The following is a 6,814-nucleotide window of genomic DNA, read 5'->3' on the forward strand; positions in this document are numbered from 1 at the left end:
GTGGTGCACAGAGTTTTTTTCGTAAAGACAAATTAACTTATTCTGACTACATCGACGAAATGACGGGAACACCTCAGGACCTACAAGTTATTGCTAACAAAGTACTTGAAGCGACTAGATCTTTTGAAATGATCGTAAATGCATCTAAAAACAAGTCTATGTGCTACTCACAGAAGCCGCAGGATACAATTAAGCGGGACCCGAAACTTAACGGAAAGAAAATCCAGTAGGTCGAAGAGTTTCCCCACCTCACTAGCATAATCACCAATGACAACAACCACTCAAAAGACATAAAAATCCCCTAGGCTATGCCTATAGACAGAATCAAGGTTTTATCTATACAGCTTGAAACACAATTTTTTTGTACTCTGAGTATACCCAACAAAACTCATGTGAAACTTGGATGTTGAAGGCAGATGACCAGTGTCGACTCGCAGTGTTTGAAACTCAAAGTCCTTGCCAAACTGCTGGTATTACCTACCTTGATCAAATCTCAAATGTTGAACTCCTTGAGTGCCTTAAAATTAAATAAAAAATTCTAGATCTAACTTCAGCAACTTCAGTGGGTCGGTCACGTAAAAAAAATAGTGAGTTTCGTCCCCAGGAAATAATCTTTTGAAGCCAGATTCACTGTTCTTCTCCTAGTGGTTATCCCCTAAAGAGGCGAAACGGAAACTTTGCAACCCATTGATTTGAAAGATTTGTCAATCTGTTATCTTTCATCACCAGAACATGCCCGAGCCATTTCATCCTTTCTCTTATTAAAGCCCTAGAAAGCAGAGTTGAACTGGCACAACCCTTAGATGGGCACCCAAGAAGATTCGCAGACAATTTCTCTGGAAAGCCTCTAGCAAATCCTCCCCCGTCTTTCGGAGAGCCAACGCCTTAGAGCCAAACTTCACCTATGTCATCACTGTGGCTTCTAATAAACTAATATTTGTTCTCAGACCTATGATTCTATTCTTCCAATGTTTTCTCAACTGTGAAAAAAACACCCTGGGTTTTAACTATTCTATTTGCAACATCTTCACTTCACTCGCCATTTTTCTAGGAACCCAACGTCACTTCTTCACCTTCACTTATTCCTAGTCTTTGAAACTTAGTCTTCCGAAAGCTAGTTTTCAAATCTATTCTTGCAACCTGAACTCTCAAAATTTCTGAAAATTCATTAATTTTGGTAGCATTTTCATCTAGGGTGCTTAAACCATCAGCAGGATATAAGTCTAGGAGAGCTGCACTTCCCCAATTGATTTTGTGTTCTCCAATTTGCCTTTGCGTTTCTCGCTAATAAAAAGTTCATCAAAGTGATCCATGTTAATGGAGCTAGGAAAATTGGGGATAGGACAGCTACTAGCTTTATTTCATACCTTAACCATTGAAATTTTATTTTCGTACATAGCACTAATTAATTTAATTTATTCATCTGGTATCAAAGGCTACGCTATAGCATAGCTTAGAGTAAAGAGCAATACACCCTTAACGTTTTATTATACTATTTTTTTCGAACAAAAAGCACTTGAAACAAGAATTTGGCTTCTGTCACCTTCCTGCTACTCTAACTGTAAAAGTCTAGAGCCTACTACGTCATTTGTGCTTTACTGAAACAGAATCATTTTAAAAATATTTTCTTTTGTACTTACAAAATCTAAATAAAAATAAAAACTACTGTGAAATAAAATCTTCAAATGCTGAGCAAAAGTAATCAATATCAGTGTATAAAAATTCATTTTAATTTTATTAGTTCTTTGCAGAGACTGTTCAAGACACGCATAGTTTTCAAAAATCATTAATGACTGATTAAGCTTTACACTTTTACAGTAAATACATTCTTAGACCACACGGCCTATGCATGACAAATGAAACTCAGAGAAGAAAGAAACTAACAAAATGAAAAATAAAATCAAAAAGGGTGAAAAAACGAGGATTTTGTCAGCCAGTGGCGAACCATGAAGAAGAAGAAATAAGCGAATATTTCGACAAGGACCTCCGCCATGTCGTCTTCAACCCTAAACAAAAAAGAAGAAAAAGAAAGAAAAAAAACGAAAATCTAACCTTTCGAAGTTTACCTTTCAAAGACAGAACAGACACTGAATAAAAACCAGGCAGGAATTAATGAAAAAGAATTTACCAAGATGATTGAGCAAGAATCCTTTGCCTTGCAATAGTTTTAGCCGGTCTAAGGTATCGGTTTTCATTAGATATGCAAATAGGTTCTTTTAAGTTATACCGGGTGAAAAGTTTGATTGAGTCCTTCAAAATTAAACTGTCGTAAATTGAGCTTAATGAAATATCTCCAGTATCTCTATTTATTGCTAAATTTTGGTTCATGTATTTTTTTTTATCTCAATTACCTCTTTAAAAGTTTGTGGTACGCCATTTATAGTTGATATTAAGGTTGCCTCGTCAAAACGAACCAGATTATTCGGATTTACAAAAATATACGAAGCTAATGCCGAATCAAAGCTGTCATTGTTATTTTTTAATCTCAGGGACTTATCTATTGAAATTTTGTGCTCATGCAAACGTTCACCTAGTTGTTGATGGGCCCTACCAATGAAAAATTTCCCACAAGAACACGGGATTCTGTAGACACCACGATCCAGTACAGGGTCAGTTTTATCCTTTCCTGAGTTGAAAAAGTGTTCAACTTTTTGTTCGGTTTTGAAAGAAACAGAGAGATTATATTTTGTTTAAATTTTTCCAAGTTTATCGCCAAGTTTCGGGATGTACGGTAAAGCGATGAAAATTTGTTTCTCAATTGCCGGGGTAACTGAATCAAGGGGGACAAGCTCCCTGTTTTGTTCTTTTATCTTTTTTAATCGTCTATCTATGATATTTTCAATAAGTTTGATTGGGTAACCATTGCAGAAAAGAATATCCTTGACAAAATTTAATTTAGAATTTTTATGATTACTGAAACAAATTTTTAAAACTCTGTCGACTAAAGAGATTATTACCCCTCTTTTCACAGAAGGAGGGTGATGGGAAGGGAAATGTAGATATCGATCATTATGAGTCGGCTTTCTATATATAGAAATTTCAAGGCTAGGAGAAGTTTTTATAATCAAAACATCCAAGAAAGGCAGCTGACCTGAATCTTCGAGTTGCATTGTGAAGTGGAGACTAGAATCAAAAGAGTTCAGACGTACCAAAAACTGTCTTAGAGAGTCTTGTCAATGTTCCCAAACAGAAAGGATATCATCAACGAAACGAAACCAGATAGAGTGTTTTAAGTGGAAACTATTCAAAGCAGATTGTTCTATGAAATCCATGTAAAAATTTGCCAAATAAGGAGACAAGACGGTGCCCATGGATAAGCCCATTATTTGAAGGAAATTTTTTTTTCGGAATTTAAAATACGAGGAGAACTTGTTACACACTTTTTCAACTCAGGAAAGGATAAAACTGACCCTGTACTGGGTAGTGGTGTTTACAGAATCCCGTGTTCTTGTGGGAAATTTTACATTGGTAGGACCCATCAACAACTAGGTGAACATTTGCATGAGCACAAAATTTCAATAGATAAGTCCCTGAGATTAAAAAATAATAATGACAACTTTGATTCGGCATTGGCTTCGCATATTTTCGTAAATTCGACCAATCTGGTTCCTTTTGACGAGGCAACCTTAATATCAACTATAAATGGCGTACCAAAAAACTTTTAAAGAGGTAATTGAGATAAAAAAAAAATACATGAACCAAAATTTAGCAAAAAATAGAGATACTGGAGATATTTCATTAAGCTCAATTTACGACAGTTTAATTTTGAAGGACTCAATCAAACTTTTCAGCCGGTATAACTTAAAAGAACCTATTTGCACATCTAATGAAAACCGAAACTGTAGACCAGCTAAAACTATTGCAAGGCAAAACATTCTTGCTCAATCATCTTGGTAAATTCTTTTTCATTGATTCCTGCTTGGTTTTTATTCAGTGTCTGTTCTGTCTTTGAAAGGTAAACTTCGAAAGTTTAGATTTTCGTTTTTTTTCTTTCTTTTTCTTTTTTTTTGTTCAGCACTGAAGACGACATGGCGGAGGTCCTTGTCAAAATATTTGCTTATTTCTTCTTCTTCATGGTTCGCCACTGGCTGACAAAATCCTCGTTTTTTCACCCATTTTGATTTTATTTTTCATTTTGTTAGTTTCTTTCCTCCCTGAGTTTCATTTGACACTTTTACAGCTAAGGGAGGTAGAAGGGGGCAGTAGCTAAACTCTTGTTTGCAGTGATTTTTATTCAATTTGAGTCTGATTTGAATATTTAATTTAAGTTTTAGTCGTTTTAAGATTTATTTATTCCTTTGTTTTTGTAACTCTTGTATGTTTGTTTGCGAAGATTGTTTATTTAATTTTTGTTCGTTTTACGGGTTATTTATTCTTTTATACTGATTTCTGGTCGTTTTGAGTTATAGCTACTAAATGAATCTATTTCAGCTGGTCTAAAGTTTAATAATGCTTTATTCTTATTTAGGAAAAATTTGTTTTTCAGAATCCTTTTAACGCAAAGTTTTTAAATACAGAGTTTTTTTAATCATAGGCAGCGCAATAGCGCCGCCTAAGCAGAGAACGATGTTGGCAAAATTTATTATTTTTTTATATCTTTTTTTGTCTTAGACTGATTAGACTGATCTTAGGCTCATTTGATTGGAAATTGAAAGGGCTAGTGTCCTTTATATTAGTCGAAAGTGACTAGAGGGCAACTTTTTAAGTTAGACATTTTGTTCAACGTAGTTGAAAGGTATGAAAATTATGCCTTTGAGGATAATAATCCGCAGATCCCTCAAGACAAGCGTTGTCAGTTATGTCTGGGGGCAAATAAGGTTTTATAGAAAGCGCGGTCACATAAATTTCGGAGGGGGCTCGTTGGATGGGTCACTAGAAGCTCTAGTGTCCTTTTTAAGAGTCAAAATGACTGAAGGGCAGCTACCCCCCCCCCGACACAAACACAAGTTGAATTATCTTGAAATTCAGCTAATAGAAATTTTGAGATAGCCATTTCATTCAAAATCGTCCAAACATTATCTAACAAGGCTTTTGGGGTTAAAAAAAAACAAGAGCCGGGGGCAAGGGTTTTGTAGTTGTTCTTCGGGGTCATTTAAGGTTGATATGAAGGGATGGATGTATAAACTCTAGAGGAGGCTCATTTGGTTGAAATTGGAAATTCTAGTCAAAAGTGATAGAGGGCAGCTAGCCCCCCCCTCCCCACTCCGTCTCCGGCTACCCCTCTTCACAAAACGAATCTGATTAAAATTGTGAGATATCAATTTTGCTCAAAAAAGTCCACAGAACAAATAACAATGCCTCTAAAGTTAACAAATCCGCCCCCCCCAGTGGTCTGGGGATAGGGTTTTAAGTCATGCCCTGGGGGGCATATAAGGTTCTTATGAAATGACTGGTAGTACAAAGCTCAGATGGGGCTCAGTTCGTTTAAAATTGGAAGTTACCCTTTTTAAGAGTCAAAAGTGATTTGAGAGCAACCAGCCACGCTTCCCTCTCCAAGTTCATCATATCCCCAAAAACATCCGATCAAAATATTGGACATCGCAATTTCTTTCATTGCAGTTGAAGGGTCCGAAAATTATGTCTTTGAGGATAACACCCCAGCCCCCAAACTCTCAGGGCATGGCTTGTAAGCTATGACCCGGGGCATGTAATAATTTTTTCTTATAGAAAAGGCGGTCGTATATACATCGGAGGGGACTCATTGGATTGGTAATCTACATTCATACTGCCCTTTTTAAGAGTCAAAGTGATCAGAGGGCAGATATACCCCCCCCCCCTTAACACGTCATGTTTAGCCGAAATACATCAAATAAAAATTATAGTGCCCTTTTTAGGAGTCAATGTACATCGAAGGGGACTCATTGGATTGGTCATATGCATTTCGAGCGCCCTTTTTAAGAGTCAAAGTGATCAAAGGGTATATACCCTTCCCTCCCCTGAACACGTCATGTTTACCCGAAATACATCAAATTAAAAATTAAGAAAATATCTCCTCTATCTCTATTTTTAGAAAAATTGATATGTATGTATTTTTTTTATCTCAACTGTTTATTTAAAAGATTGCCGTACGTCAAATATTTCCTTAAGCCCAATTTATAATGAGCTATTTTCTAAGAGCCATTGCTATATTTTTCCTCAGTCCAAGCTAAGACAACCTGTCTGCATATCCAACGAAAATCGAAGTTGCAGGTGGGCAAAATCTATTGCTATGCAAAAAATATTTGTCCAATATAATTAGTGAATTGTCTTTCATTTATTCTGGCTGTTTTTTTTATTCAGTTTCTTTTCTCTTCTTGTAGAGTTCACTTCAAAAAATTAGATTTTGTCTTTTTTTTTCTGAGCACTGAGGACTACTTGGCGGAGGTCCTTGTCAAAATATTTGCTTGTTTTAATTTTCATAGTTTGCTACTGCTTGACAAAATCCTCGTTTTTCCATTCCTATTTGAATTTTTTTACATTTGTTATTTCTTTTCTTTTTTTATACATCATTGTGTTAAATAGCGTATCTTAAGAATTGATTTGTGTATTTAGTTGGAACTCTCAGAGAATACTTAAAGGGAAAGATCAGTATACCAAAAGGCAATATATCCACACTACTATTAAATTTACTGCTACTGCAACATTTTCTAGTTCTACTACTGCTATTACTATTGCTCCAATTACTAGTTCTGTCGCAACTGCTCAGAAGTTTAAGAGCATTAAGATAAAAATTTCAAGAAGTGTTTGAATATACAGGTTATGAAAAGAGCAAATCGACAACATCATAGCAATGGCTTATTGTATTAAGTTCAGTACTTATACAACTTTTGTGACT

At 35.6% G+C, this 6,814-nt stretch overlaps 1 protein-coding gene across 1 annotated transcript in view; it reads right to left on the reverse strand.

The window, feature by feature from the left end:
* Positions 1-6,814, reverse strand: part of LOC148953440 (uncharacterized) — a 40,524-nt gene that overhangs the window by 30,237 nt on the left and 3,473 nt on the right. The gene's annotated exons all lie outside the window — the stretch shown is intronic.

This window comes from Artemia sp. Qi Xiang Cuo, chromosome 4, assembly GCF_049724085.1.
Source record: "Artemia sp. Qi Xiang Cuo chromosome 4, ASM4972408v1, whole genome shotgun sequence".
In the NCBI taxonomy this organism is placed as follows: domain Eukaryota; kingdom Metazoa; phylum Arthropoda; class Branchiopoda; order Anostraca; family Artemiidae; genus Artemia; species Artemia sp. Qi Xiang Cuo.